The 14859-nt window shown below is 37.3% G+C and overlaps 1 protein-coding gene across 5 annotated transcripts in view; it reads right to left on the reverse strand.

Annotated features, from left to right (window-relative positions):
- The window catches only part of VPS13B (vacuolar protein sorting 13 homolog B), an 876251-nt gene that overhangs the window by 312083 nt on the left and 549309 nt on the right, over positions 1 to 14859 (reverse strand). The window lies entirely within an intron of this gene.

The following is a 14859-nucleotide window of genomic DNA, read 5'->3' on the forward strand; positions in this document are numbered from 1 at the left end:
TATAGCCCTACATCTAACTGGTAAATGGTAAGCATTCACAAATATTTTTAAGGAATAAATAAATGACATAATAAAACTGATTTATTATGTAAGGTAGGACAACTTATTATTTCAACATTAAAAAGGCCTGTTTGGCAGCTAGTACATGCCTGTAGTCTTAATCAAATTAATGTATTAATAATATATCCAACACAAGCACTGAAAGAGAGACAAATACAAATACTCATATAAGGGGAAAAAATTGAACTGGCTTCTTAATAAATCAACAAAATAACCTTCTACACACAGACACCCACACAAGCACACACACCCTGGCATAGACTGTGTATTTCTTTAGAGCCACCATTGTCAAGTGCTGAATCACTAAGAGAAGAGCTACTGATATCATACTAAAAGTAAAGTTTACAAAGATCCAAAAAGCAAATATAAAGATCATAGAAAAGATAAATATGAAAGAAAAAAAGGATGTATTTTCATATATTTTACACTGAGGAAACAGAAAAAAATCTAAACATTTAAAACAGTATGTGAAGACTTTAAGATTAATTAATAATGGATAAAAAACTTCCATTTTTTCTACTTTTTAAAGCTGCAGTTATGGAATTCAAATTAGTCTAAAAATCTAGAAAATATCTATAAAGAAAAACAAGAAAAAACTTCTAATAAACCAATAATCACAAGTAACTGTTGTGACGATTTGGTGTGTAACCATTCAGGCTGTTTACCACTCACATGTAAATGATGTATATGTGTATAGATAAGATTATACTATACACGCAGTTCTCAAAACCTGTTTGTTCACTTAACAAATACCTAAATTACATCTCATGTTAATAAATATGCACACATATTGTCCTTTGTGATGGTTCCTTATAATTTCACAATACTATTAATATTAACCAATCCTCTAGAGGTGAGCATTGAGATTGTTATTAAATCTTTGCCATTATAATCAGCCACTGTTACTCAATTGTTTGAAAAACAGCCTAAACCTATAGCAGTTGAGCACTTCATTCTTTTGAATGTCATCTTAAAACAGTAAACAGCATGTGTAACCATTAACTTTGTTTCATGAAAGGTATGTAACACTGCTAATAGAGATTCTGTCAATACTGACTGACTGTAAGACTCATACCCAGGAAAACTGCACTATAAAAGCTAGTTTCTATCTAGAACTTTACATGCCCATAGGAGACTATGGAAACAAAATGATGATTTAAGGGGGCGGAAGATGGCGGCGTGAGTAGAGCAGCGGAAATCTCCTCCCAAAACAACATATATCTATGAAAATATAACAAAGACAACCCTTCCTAGAATAAAGACCAGAGGACACAGGACAATATCCAGACCACATCCACACCTGAGAGAACCCAGCGCCTCGCAAAGGGGGTAAGATACAAGCCCCGGCCCCGCGGGAGCCGAGCGCCCCTCCCCCCAGCTCCCGGCGGGAGAAGAGCAGGCAGAACGGGAGGGAGACGGAGCCCAGGGCTGCCGAACACCCAGCCCCAGCCATCCGGGCCAGAGTGCAGGGCCCTCGATACTGGGAAAACAGGGCAGCAAGAACAGTGAGCAGGCACTGGAGGCTGGGCGACAGAGGACATAAGAAAAGCGCGCGACCATTTTTTTTTTTTTTTTGCTTTTTTGCTGCTTTGTTTTGGCGAGCGCTTTTTGGAAGTCTTAAAGGGACAGGGACCCCAATATTAGGGAAACAGGGCAGAAAGACCGGTGAGCAGAGGCCTGAGGCTGGCACCGGAGAATAAAGAAAAACGAACGACCACCTTTTTTTTTTTAATTAAAAAAATTTTTTTTCTTGTTTTTTTTTGTGGTCGTTGTTTTGTTTTGGCGGGTGCTTTTTGGAAGTCTTAAAGGGGCAGGGCGGGCCACTTAATCCAGAGGTAGGGAATCCGGGATCTCTGGGCACCCTAACCCCTGGGCTGCAGGGAGCAGGGAGGCCCCTTACGGAGATAAATAGCCTCCCAGCAGCTCCTGCTCCAACGCGACTCCACCATTTTGGAGTAGCTGCCCAAGCCAGGCCACGCCCACAGCAACAGCGGAGATTAACTCCATAGCAGCCGGGCAGGAAGCAGAAACCCTGTCTGCGCGCAGCTGCGCAGCACAAGCCACTAGAGGCCGCTGTTCTCCCAGGAGAGGAGGGCCACAAACCAACAAGAAAGGAAGTCCTTCCAGCCGTCACTCGTCCCAGTTCTGCAGACTATTCCTATCACCATGAAAAGGCAAAGCTACAGGCAGACAAAGATCACAGAGACAACACCAGAGAAGGAGACAGACTTAACCAGTCTTCCTGACAAAGAATTCAAAATAAGAATCATAAACATGCTGACAGAGATGCAGAGAAACACGCAAGAAAAATGGGATGAAGTCCGGAAAGAGATCACAGATGCCAGAAAGGAGATCGCAGAAATGAAACAAACTCTGGAAGGGTTTATAAGCAGAATGGATAGAATGCAAGAGGCCATTGATGGAATTGAAATCAGAGAACAGGAACGCATAGAAGCTGACATAGAGAGAGACAAAAGGATCTCCAGGAATGAAACAATATTAAGAGAACTGTGTGACCAATCTAAAAGGAGCAATATCCGTATTATAGGGGTCCCAGAAGAAGAAGAGAGAGGCAAAGAGATGGAAAGTATCTTAGAAGAAATAATTGCTGAAAACTTCCCCACACTGGGGGAGGAAGTAATCAAACAGACCACGGAAATACACAGAACCCCCAACAGAAAGGATCCAAGAAGGGCAACACCAAGACACATAATAATTAAAATGGCAAAGATCAAGGACAAGGAAAGAGTGTTAAAGGGAGCTAGAGAGAATAAGTTCACCTATAAAGGGAAACCCATCAGGCTAACGTCAGATTTCTCAACAGAAACCCTACAGGCCAGAAGAGAATGGCATGATATATTTAATACAATGAAACAGAAGGGCCTTGAACCAAGGATACTGTATCCAGCACGACTATCATTCAAATATGATGGTGGGATTAAACAATTCCCAGACAAACAAAAGCTGAGGGAATTTGCTTTCCACAAACCACCTCTACAGAACATCTTACAGGGACTGCTCTAGATGGGAGCACTCCTAGAAAGAGCACAGCACAAAACACCCAACATATGAAGAATCGAGGAGGAGGAACAAGAAGGGAGAGAAGAAAAGAATCTCCAGACAGTGTATATAACAGCTCAATAAGCGAGCTAAGTTAGGCAGTAAGATACTAAAGAGGCTAACCTTGAACCTTTGGTAACCACGAATTTAAAGCCTGCAATGGCAATAAGTACATATCTTTCAATAGTCACCCTAAATGTTAATGGGTTGAATGCACCAATCAAAAGACACAGAGTAACAGAATGGATAAAAAAGCAAGACCCATCTATATGCTGCTTACAAGAAACTCACCTCAAACCCAAAGACATGTACAGACTAAAAGTCAAGGGATGGAAAAACATATTTCAAGCAAACAACAGTGAGAAGAAAGCAGGGGTTGCAGTACTAATATCAGACAAAATAGACTTCAAAACAAAGAAAGTAACAAGAGATAAAGAAGGACACTACATAATGATAAAGGGCTCAGTCAAACAAGAGGATATAACCATTCTAAATATATATGCACCCAACACAGGAGCACCAGCATATGTGAAACAAATACTAACAGAACTAAAGGGGGATATAGACTGCAATGCATTCATTTTAGGAGACTTCAACACACCACTCACCCCAAAGGATAGATCCACTGGGCAGAAAATAAGTAAGGACACGGAAGCACTGAACAACACAGTAGAGCAGATGGACCTAATAGACATCTATAGAACTCTACATCCAAAAGCAGCGGGATATACATTCTTCTCAAGTGCATATGGAACATTCTCCAGAATAGACCACATACTAGGCCACAAAAAGAGCTTCAGAAAATTCCAAAAGATTGAAATCCTACCAACCAACTTTTCAGACCACAAAGGCATAAAACTAGAAATAAACTGTACAAAGAAAGCAAAGAGGCTCACGAACACATGGAGGCTTAACAACACGCTCCTAAATAATCAATGGATCAATGACCAAATCAAAATGGAGATCCAGCAATATATGGAAACAAATGACAACAACAACACTAAGCCCCAACTTCTGTGGGACACAGCAAAAGCAGTCTTAAGAGGAAAGTATATAGCAATCCAAGCATATTTAAAAAAGGAAGAGCAATCCCAAATGAATGGTCTAATGTCACAATTATCGAAATTGGAAAAAGAAGAACAGATGAGGCCTAAGGTCAGCAGAAGGAGGGACATAATAAAGATCAGAGAAGAAATAAATAAAATTGAGAAGAATAAAACAATAGCAAAAATCAATGAAACCAAGAGCTGGTTCTTCGAGAAAATAAACAAAATAGATAAGCCTCTAGCCAGACTTATTAAGAAGAAAAGAGAGTCAACACAAATCAACAGTATCAGAAACGAGAAAGGAAAAATCACGACGGACCCCACGGAAATGCAAAGAATTATTGGAGAATACTATGAAAACCTATATGCTAACAAGCTGGGAAACCTAGGAGAAATGGACAACTTCCTAGAAAAATATAACCTTCCAAGATTGACCCAGGAAGAAACAGAAAATCTAAACAGACCAATTACCAGCAACGAAATTGAAGAGGTAATCAAAAAACTACCAAAGAACAAAACCCGCGGGCCAGATGGATTTACCTCGGAATTTTATCAGACATACAGGGAAGACATAATACCCATTCTCCTTAAAGTTTTCCAAAAAATAGAGGAGGAGGGGATACTCCCAAACTCATTCTATGAAGCTAACATCACCCTAATACCAAAACCAGGCAAAGACCCCACCAAAAAAGAAAACTACAGACCAATATCCCTGATGAACGTAGATGCAAAAATACTCAACAAAATATTAGCAAACCGAATTCAAAAATACATCAAAAGGATCATACACCATGACCAAGTGGGATTCATTCCAGGGATGCAAGGATGGTACAACATTCGAAAGTCCATCAACATCATCCACCACATCAACAAAAAGAAAGACAAAAACCACATGATCATCTCCATAGATGCTGAAAAAGCATTTGACAAAGTTCAACATCCATTCATGTTAAAAACTCTCAGCAAAATGGGAATAGAGGGCAAGTACCTCAACATAATAAAGGCCATCTATGATAAACCCACAGCCAACATTATATTGAACAGCGAGAAGCTGAAAGCATTTCCTCTGAGATCGGGAACTAGACAGGGATGCCCACTCTCTCCACTGTTATTTAACATAGTACTGGAGGTCCTAGCCACGGCAATCAGACAAAATAAAGAAATACAAGAAATCCAGATTGGTAAAGAAGAAGTTAAACTGTCACTATTTGCAGATGACATGATACTGTACATAAAAAACCCTAAAGACTCCACCCCAAAACTACTAGAACTGATATCGGAATACAGCAAAGTTGCAGGATACAAAATCAACACACAGAAATCTGTGGCTTTCCTATATACTAACAATGAACCAACAGAGAGAGAAATCAGGAAAACAACTCCATTCACAATTGCATCAAAAAAAATAAAATACCTAGGAATAAACCTAACCAAAGAAGTGAAAGACTTATACTCTGAAAACTACAAGTCACTCTTAAGAGAAATTAAAGGGGACACTAACAGATGGAAACTCATCCCATGCTCGTGGCTAGGAAGAATTAATATCGTTAAAATGGCCATCCTGCCCAAAGCAATATACAGATTTGATGCAATCCCTATGAAACTACCAGCAACATTCTTCAATGAACTGGAACAAATACTTCAAAAATTCATATGGAAACACCAAAGACCCCGAATAGCCAAAGCAATCCTGAGAAAGAAGAAGAAAGTAGGGGGGATCTCACTCCCCAACTTCAAGCTCTACTATAAAGCCATAGTAATCAAGACAATTTGGTACTGGCACAAGAACAGAGCCACAGACCAATGGAACAGACTAGAGAATCCAGACATTAACCCAGACATATATGGTCAATTAATATTTGATAAAGGAGCCATGGACATACAATGGCGAAATGACAGTCTCTTCAACAGGTGGTGCTGGCAAAACTGGACAGCTACATGTAGGAGAATGAAACTGGACCATTGTCTAACCCCATATACAAAAGTAAACTCAAAATGGATCAAAGACCTGAATGTAAGCCATGAAACCATTAAACTCTTGGAAGAAAACATAGGCGAAAACCTCTTAGACATAAACATGAGTGACCTCTTCTTGAACATATCTCCCCGGGCAAGGAAAACAACAGCAAAAATGAGTAAGTGGGACTATATTAAGCTGAAAAGCTTCTGTACAGCAAAAGACACCATCAATAGAACAAGAAGGATCCCTACAGTATGGGAGAATATATTTGAAAATGACACATCCGATAAAGGCTTGACGTCCAGAATATATAAGGAGCTCTCACGCCTCAACAAACAAAAAACAAATAACCCAATTAAAAAATGGGCAGAGGAACTGAACAGACAGTTCTCCAAAAAAGAAATACAGATGGCCAACAGACACATGAAAAGATGCTCCACATCGCTAATTATCAGAGAAATGCAAATTAAAACTACAATGAGGTATCACCTCACACCAGTAAGGATGGCTGCCATCCAAAAGACAAACAACAACAAATGTTGGCGAGGCTGTGGAGAAAGGGGAACCCTCCTACACTGCTGGTGGGAATGTAAGTTAGTTCAACCATTGTGGAAAGCAGTATGGAGGTACATCAAAATGCTCAAAACAGACTTACCATTTGACCCAGGAATTCCACTCCTAGGAATTTACCCTAAGAATGCAGCAATCAAGTTTGAGAAAGACAGATGCACCCCTATGTTTATTGCAGCACTATTTACAATAGCCAAGAATTGGAAGCAACCTAAATGTCCATCAATAGATGAATGGATAAAGAAGATGTGGTACATATACACAATGGAATACTACTCAGCTATAAGAAAAGGGCAAATCCAATCATTTGCAGCAACATGGATGGAGCTGGAGGGTATTATGCTCAGTGAAACAAGCCAAGCGGAGAAAGAGAAATACCAAATGATTTCACTTATCTGTGGAATATAAGAACAAAGGAAAAACTGAAGGAACAAAACAGCAGCAGAATCACAGAACTCAAGAATGGACTAACAGGTACCAAAGGGAAAGGGACTGGGGAGGATGGGTGGGTAGGGAGGGATAAGGGGGGGAGAAGTAGGGGGGTATTAAGATTAACATGCATGGGGGGGTAGGAGAAAAGGGAGGGCTGTACAACACAGAGAAGGCAAGTAGTGATTCTACAACATTTTGCTATGCTGATGGACAGTGACTGTAAAGGGGTTTATAGGGGAGACCTGGTATAGGGGAGAGCCTAGTAAACATAATATTCGTCATGTAAGTGTAGATTAGTGATACCAAAAACAAAGCAAAAAAAAAAAAAAAGGGCAGTTCCTGTGTGGTAACCTCCAACGAGTTCTACACAAGGGTATAAAGGGCATATAAAAGTGTAGGCAAAGGGTCTGTTTGTGTTTATACAGAGGATCAAAGCCTAATTGGGCTACCCCGAAAATGAACTAAGATACGATATGAAAAAGAACTTCCAACATCTGCACCCTCTGGAAGACTCATGCCAGAAGATGATCATCAAAAAACCCCAGCAAAGATCCACGCACTGCTACAGCTGTAGATGCACTCATCCCACCAGTTCCTGGACCTGCCATGGGAATGAGGAAGGAGATATCTAAGCTGGCCTGTGCATACAGTAAAACAACAAAATTGGACTGGATCTATACTGTTGGAACTCAACCAAGAATTTGGAGAAGTGCAAATTGTAGCGCTCCAAAGTCTTACAACTACAAACTATTTATTGTTAAAAGAACATATGGCATGTGAACAGTCCCCAGGAATGGGTTGTTTTAATTTGTCTGATTTCTCTCAGACTGTTCAAGTTCAGTTGGACAATATCCACCATATCATAGATAAGTTTTCACAAATGCCTAAGGTGCCTAACTGGTTTTCTTGGTTACACTGCAGATGGCTGGTAATTACAGATATGCTTTGGTTATGTAACTATACTCCTATTATGTTAATGTGTGTGTGCAATTTAAGTAGTAGCTTAAAACCTATACATGCTGAAGTTACTCTACAAGAAGATATATCAAAGAAATAATCAATCTTCCCATGTTTTCTTCCGCCTGCTACTTCTATAGCTTTTCTTCTTCCTTCCTAATTACAACCCTTAAATAGAATTCGTGCCTCATATCAAATTTACCGAGTATCATAATTCTTCCAAGTGGTAAAGATACCTCAAGACAAATGCTGGGCATAGAAGCCACAGGGCATAAATATGCAAAGAAGTAAAAAGCTAACCTTTTCAAACAATAAGGCTTCTCTCTCACTTACCAACTTCACATTTCCCTGAATGGCCCCGGAAGATGACTGGTTAGCCAGAGACGGGTAAGATTCCTCAAGGGAGGAACAACCTAAGACAGGCACAGTCGCAGGGGGGCCATCAGGTGAGAAATTGGGGATCAACAGAGGTGAGGCTTAGAACCTCACCCCCCCGTTCTGAGAGAAATCTTCTGCATACGTGGATGTTTTATTGCCCTGGTCTAGCTTGGATTAACACATAGTCTACAGGCACACACCTGATCATCTACATGTGCTCTCTTACAACACTAAACTATGTTTTCTACCTTTATCTTGTATCTACCTACCACTTCAGCATTTTATTAAAAATAATAATAATAAAGAGAGAAATGTGGTATCCACATATAAATCAAGTATAAAAACCAAATGAGTATTCATATTTGAACTGACTGTTTATAGTTCATAATGCATGAGCAAAACCGAAAGTTTCTGTGATGACTGCCCTTGTACTGTTCACTATGTAACTTATTCATTATGTAAGAATTTGTTCTACATGTAAAAACTTGTTTGTTATGCCTCAGAAGATTGGAGACTGACAAAAATTAGGCTTGGGGTGGAATAATGATTGTGCATTGAGCATTGACTCCCCTATACAGAATTTTATTGTCGTTAACAATCATTTGATCAATAAATATGAGAGATGCCCTCACAAAAAAAAAAAAAAAAAAAAAAAAAAAAAGGACAGACTTCCAATGGTAAAATAAATTAGTAACCGGGATGTAATGTATAGCATAAGGAATATAGTCAAGATATTGTAACAGCCTGGTAGGGTGATAGCTGGAACCTAGAATTATGTATATAAATGTTCTACCACTGTGTTGTACACTTGAAACTCATGTAATGTAATACTGTGTGTCAACTACCCTTCAATAAAAAATAATTATTAAAAAAAAAAAAAAAAAAAAAATGATGATTTAAATACCAGGCAAAAAAGGTAAGGTGAGGAAACCTAAAGAACAACTATCTATACTAATGTCAATACTGGCAATCACTGAATCATGTCTTCATGAGAATCAGTCTCTAAGGATTATTCAATCATGAAAGTTCAATATTTTAATGAAAATGAGGTGGTTTTTTTAAAAGAGAACAGTATCCTTAATTACAATAATGCTGCTAGGTATAGTTAATGACCCTACACATTAAGGAAGGTCAGACATGGACCACACCAGGGTCACAATTGGTAGAACATTGATCAACATATAAAAGTCACGAAACACATGAAAGGAATTACAGTACATCACACATCAAACATTTTGGCCTGGTGCTTTTTTCCTTTAATCCTCCTGCAGGAAATGCTCTACATATCCTTTGAGGTGACCAGACATATTTAAAAGTAGCCCCTTGTTAAAAAAAGCTCTTAGATATTGTAGTTTTCTCCAAAGAGGAGAGCAACTTCTGCTCAGCACTACTGTACTACATTAATCTTTAAGTCTTCACATACTGTTTTAAAAGTTTAGGTCTTTCCCTGTTTCCTCAGAGTAAAATATATGAAAATATATCCTTGCAGCATAGAAATGGAGCTCCACTGATGAGGCACTATAACTGCATAATGCAATTTCTTCCTTGAAGGATTAAAAAGGCATAGAAAATACACTTAGAATGTTTTCACATTTTATATGACATATCAGGCATATTTAACCCATAAATATTATGGATATAACTACTATACAGATACAATATTAAATATGTAAGTAAATGTCTTGACCGATATCACCTTATAAGTTGGCATTTCACAAGAGTATATTTGTGGCACTAAGAATAAATCTTTAAAGAATCTCTTTTTAATATGCCATACTTAACCTGGAAAATGTACAAATACTGGTGTACTGTTCAAAATGAAGGCTGCTAAATTTCTGAGGATGAACAGTTTCATATAAAAAAAATTAAAATAAGGGTAAGGGAAACAAAAGCAAATATGAACAAGTGGGACTATATCAAGATGAAAAGCTTCTGTACAGCAAAGGACACCACCAATAGATCAAAAAGGCATCCTACAGTATGGGAGAATGTAGTCATAAATGACAGATCCAATAAAGGGTTGACATCCAAAATATATAAAGAGCTCACGTACCTCAACAAACCAAAAGCAAATAATCCAATTAAAAAATGGGCAGAGGAGCTAAACAGACAGCTCTCCAAAGAAGAAATTCAGATGGCCAACAGACACATGAAAAGATGCTCCACATTGCTATTCATCAGAGAAATGCAAATTAAAACCACAATTTAGTATCACCTCACACCAGTAAGGATCGCCACCATCCAAAAGACAAACAACAACAAATGTTGGTGAGGTTGTGGAGAAAGGGGAACCCTCCTACACTGCTGGTGGGAATGTAAATTAGTTCAACCATTGTGGAAAGCAGTATGGAGGTTCCTCAAAAAGCTCAAAATAGAGATAACATTTGACCCAGGAATTCCACTTCTAGGAATTTACCCTAAGAATGCAGCAGCCCAGTTTGAAAAATACAGATGCACCCCTATGTTTATCGCAGCACTATTTATAATAGCCAAGAAATGGAAGCAACCTAAGTGTCTATCAGTAGATGAATGGATAAAGATGTACATATACACAATGGAATATTATTCAGCCATAAGAAGAAAACAAATCCTACCATTTGCAATAACATGGTTGGAGCTAGAGGGTATTATGCTCAGTGAAATAAGCCAGGTGGTGAAAGACAAGTACCAAATGATTTCACTCATATGTGGAGTAAAAGAACAAAGAAAAAACTGAAGGAACAAAACAGCAGCAGAATCACAGAACCCAAGAATGGACTAACAGTTACCAAAAGGAAAGGGACTAGGGAGGATGGGTGGGAAGGGATGGATAAGGGGGGAGGGAAAGAAAGGGGCATTACCATTAGCATGTATAATGTAGGGGGAGGCATGGGGAGGGCTGTGCAACACAGAGAAGACATGTAGTGATTCTACAGCATCTTACTGCGCTGATGGATAGTGACTGTAATGGGGGTTGTTGGGGGGACTTGGTGAAGGGGGAAACCTAGTAAACATAATGTTCCTCATGTAATTGTAGATTAATGATACCAAAACAAAAAAAATTAAAATAAGTTGGGAAAAAATATTGAGATTCAGACTGTTGTAATATGAACTAGTATAGAAAAATAAAAACATACTTGATTTTATTGTTTTATTCTACAATATAAATGTGTTTACAGCATAATTTGGTAGTTTTACCAGAATGAGAAGCTCCTAAGTCACTATTGTATATTTCTTTAATAATTACTCCATCACCAAATGAACCAATGACATTGCAATGCAGTAGCCCTATGCATGGTTTTCTTTCCCTAGTTTTTAAAATAATTGTTAAAGTTTAGTGATATTATACCTCAGTTTTATCAGGTGTTCTTTAAAATCATCTGGAAATAGTGAGGCTGTGTTTCATGAAACATAAGCTTTGTGATTTCTATTGAGAACTTAAATGACTGGGAATAAGTTCAATGCTGAAGGCATGCTGTCCAGTGCGTCTGATAAGCTGACATGGGACAGGGATTCTCTTCACTGTTGGGTCAGTTTATCAAAACAATACCTGGATGACAGTTCAGTTAGAGGACAATGGAGTCCTGGAATATAAAGCATTATTTCCTTTTGAGAAGCTGTATATGTATAAATTCCACATACATGTGTATGTGACAACCTGTACCAAACTGTAGCAACAAATACAATTCATAGAAGTAGGTTCAAAAGTTCACATTACAACCATAATTATTAAGGTGTATCCCAGGAATTTATCTAGTAACAGATGTTTATTAATAAAAACCATTTACTCTTTATATACAGTTTTAATTTTTTCCTTACATTCATTAGCAATTTACATGGAAAATATAGTGGATGAATATACAAGGTGATATTAAGCTATGAGCAACTGAAGTTAAAAGTTATATTTAAATTCAGGTCAAAATCATGTACATTTTGATTGTATGGTTTGATATGGGCTCAAAAACCATGCCCAGTAGACTTAAAAAATGATAAACTATGTTGAGAAAAAGTTTTTATGACTTAAAAATTCACTTTAACATTTAATTAAGTCAAAACTAATCTATGGTTACAGAAGTTAGACTAGTGGTTGTATCGGGAGTGCAGGGTACTGGGAGGGAGGGAAATGAGGAGTTTCTGGGGTATTGGGTAGTAGTACCATGGCTATATATGTATGTAAAATTAATCGAGCTATACACAAATGATTAATGTACTTTTCTGAATTTAAGATATACCCCCAATAAAAAATGAAAAGATACAAAAAAAGTACAAGTCAGAAAAAAATTAGCTATGTGCTGATTTAACTTTTAACTATTTTTATAACTACATTTGTATTTTTCATTACCTTTGTAATGTGGAATGATTTTCAGGTATCTATTTTTTTGTTCAAAGCCATTGTTAGAAATGATGGGCAAAGAAAGAATATGAAATTGAGAAAATACCCATTTTCAGCAAAGAGTATGCATAGTCTCCAAACAGAGGGTATTTCTGGCAGATAAAACAGGTAAAATTGTACTGATTATTTTAGGACAGTGACTTCAGTGGACACAGAATAAAATAGGAAATAAAGATGTGTATGTTATAGCTGTTGTTTAAATTGCTTCTATAGAAAATAATTTACTTGAACTCATGGAAAAATTGTAAGGATTTGTTTTGGGCAGTAGCATCTTATAAGTGGTTAACAAGTGCTCTTACATGATGTGTAGAGGTAATTTATTTTTCATCAAATATATTTAAATGAATGCATAACTGATTGTTTCCTAACTTGCTTTCTAATTAGCTTCAATATCTGTGACGGGGACAAGAAGGCCCTTACTGAAAACAGACACTAGTCAACAAAGGGCGAAATGAATCTTCCTCAAATTGCCATTACAAAGCCACCACGGCAGCTCGCGAATACACAGGTTTCTTAAACTTGAAGACCTCTCCCTCTCTCAGCTGTCTCTCCCCCTAATCTTTTTAGGATGATACGTATGGTACATTACATGAATAACTGAGATAAACATGCAGGTTACTCTTCAGTTACAATATTCTCTGTTATTAAAGAGAAAAAAATGTACTTCCTCCTTTATAGCACTTATAGAGTAGCACAATGTTTTACTCTTTTTTTTAGAGTTGTCTGGCATGTCAGTGGTTCTGGGGAACAGTCATATTTTGGAAACTCTGGAAATGTGTCTTAAAGGTACACTATGCTTTATCTCACTTGTCTTCAAGCCTAGAAGTGTTTAGATAATAATTTCACAGGATATAATGATAGTGCCTCAGTGAAAAAACACAATCAGGATAGCATATAATAAGAAATTACATATCCAGAGTACTTCATACAGCCAGGATATATTTGAAAGAAATAGAAGATAGATATTCTAAGTTCATAGTAAAACTGTAATAATGTGAATCCAAAAATAATCTGTTATTCTGTAGCTTCTTTGCAACATGAATTTCTAGAGGAAAGCATCAAATACATCAGTAAAAAAGTTAAATACATTTAATGTAACCTTCCAAAATTTATGACAGTAAAACTTATAGTCATTTTTAACACTGTTATTGAGGTAGCTTTTGGAAGCAAATAGAAACACATTCATGGAAACCTACATCCTGCTACAGGAAGCCACAAAAGACACAGTTGCTTTGGTGAGGGCCAAATATAAATCCAAAGCCTTCACACTAGATCAGCTCAAGAACACGACAGGGACTAAAAATCTGCCAGTAGTATTTTCAAACAAAGCTTTTTAGGCAAGTTATTCTAAATACCTACTATCTCAATCTCTCTGATTTGCTAAAAGGGAGTTATATGAAACCAACACTAAGCATTATAGGATTAGAGACATAAAGTCACTAGATATGAAACATACCTTGCCCAAACCAACACAATGGTTATTTTGAGAACATGTATAGAGAAAAAAAATTAGAAATTAAAGGTTGGGAGGGGGAAGGCATAGTTTTGTGGAGGTTTGTAGAACTTAATCTTTATAATGTATCTGGGAACTACAGCTCAATATTAACATAGATGATAACCTAGATTTTATAAAAAACTGTAAAAACATATAGAAAAGAAGTGCCATCCCTTAAGCTGCATATTCATGAGGAATAAAGAAGGACAACTGTTAATATTTCAAGATTATTGTTTTTCAGATAATTTTTCAAAGCATATATGTATGATTATTCATGTAAGCTCATTTATGAAAGAATGTTAGCCTCATCTATGAATTTCTATTGGTCAAATGCTTCAATTATCAATTGTTGGGCCTATATATATTGTTGAATTATACATGTAAAACATGGCAAAAATTAAGTTAATCTCAACCATAACTTTCACTGGTCACATCAATTTAATGTTAGCTTATAAAGGGAACATCATCGCTTTGAGAAATGAAGACAAGCAGCATAGGTTAAAAATCACAAAAAGATATTATCAAGGTT

Source organism: Manis pentadactyla, chromosome 3 (assembly GCF_030020395.1).
Source record: "Manis pentadactyla isolate mManPen7 chromosome 3, mManPen7.hap1, whole genome shotgun sequence".
Classification (NCBI taxonomy): Eukaryota; Metazoa; Chordata; class Mammalia; order Pholidota; family Manidae; genus Manis; species Manis pentadactyla.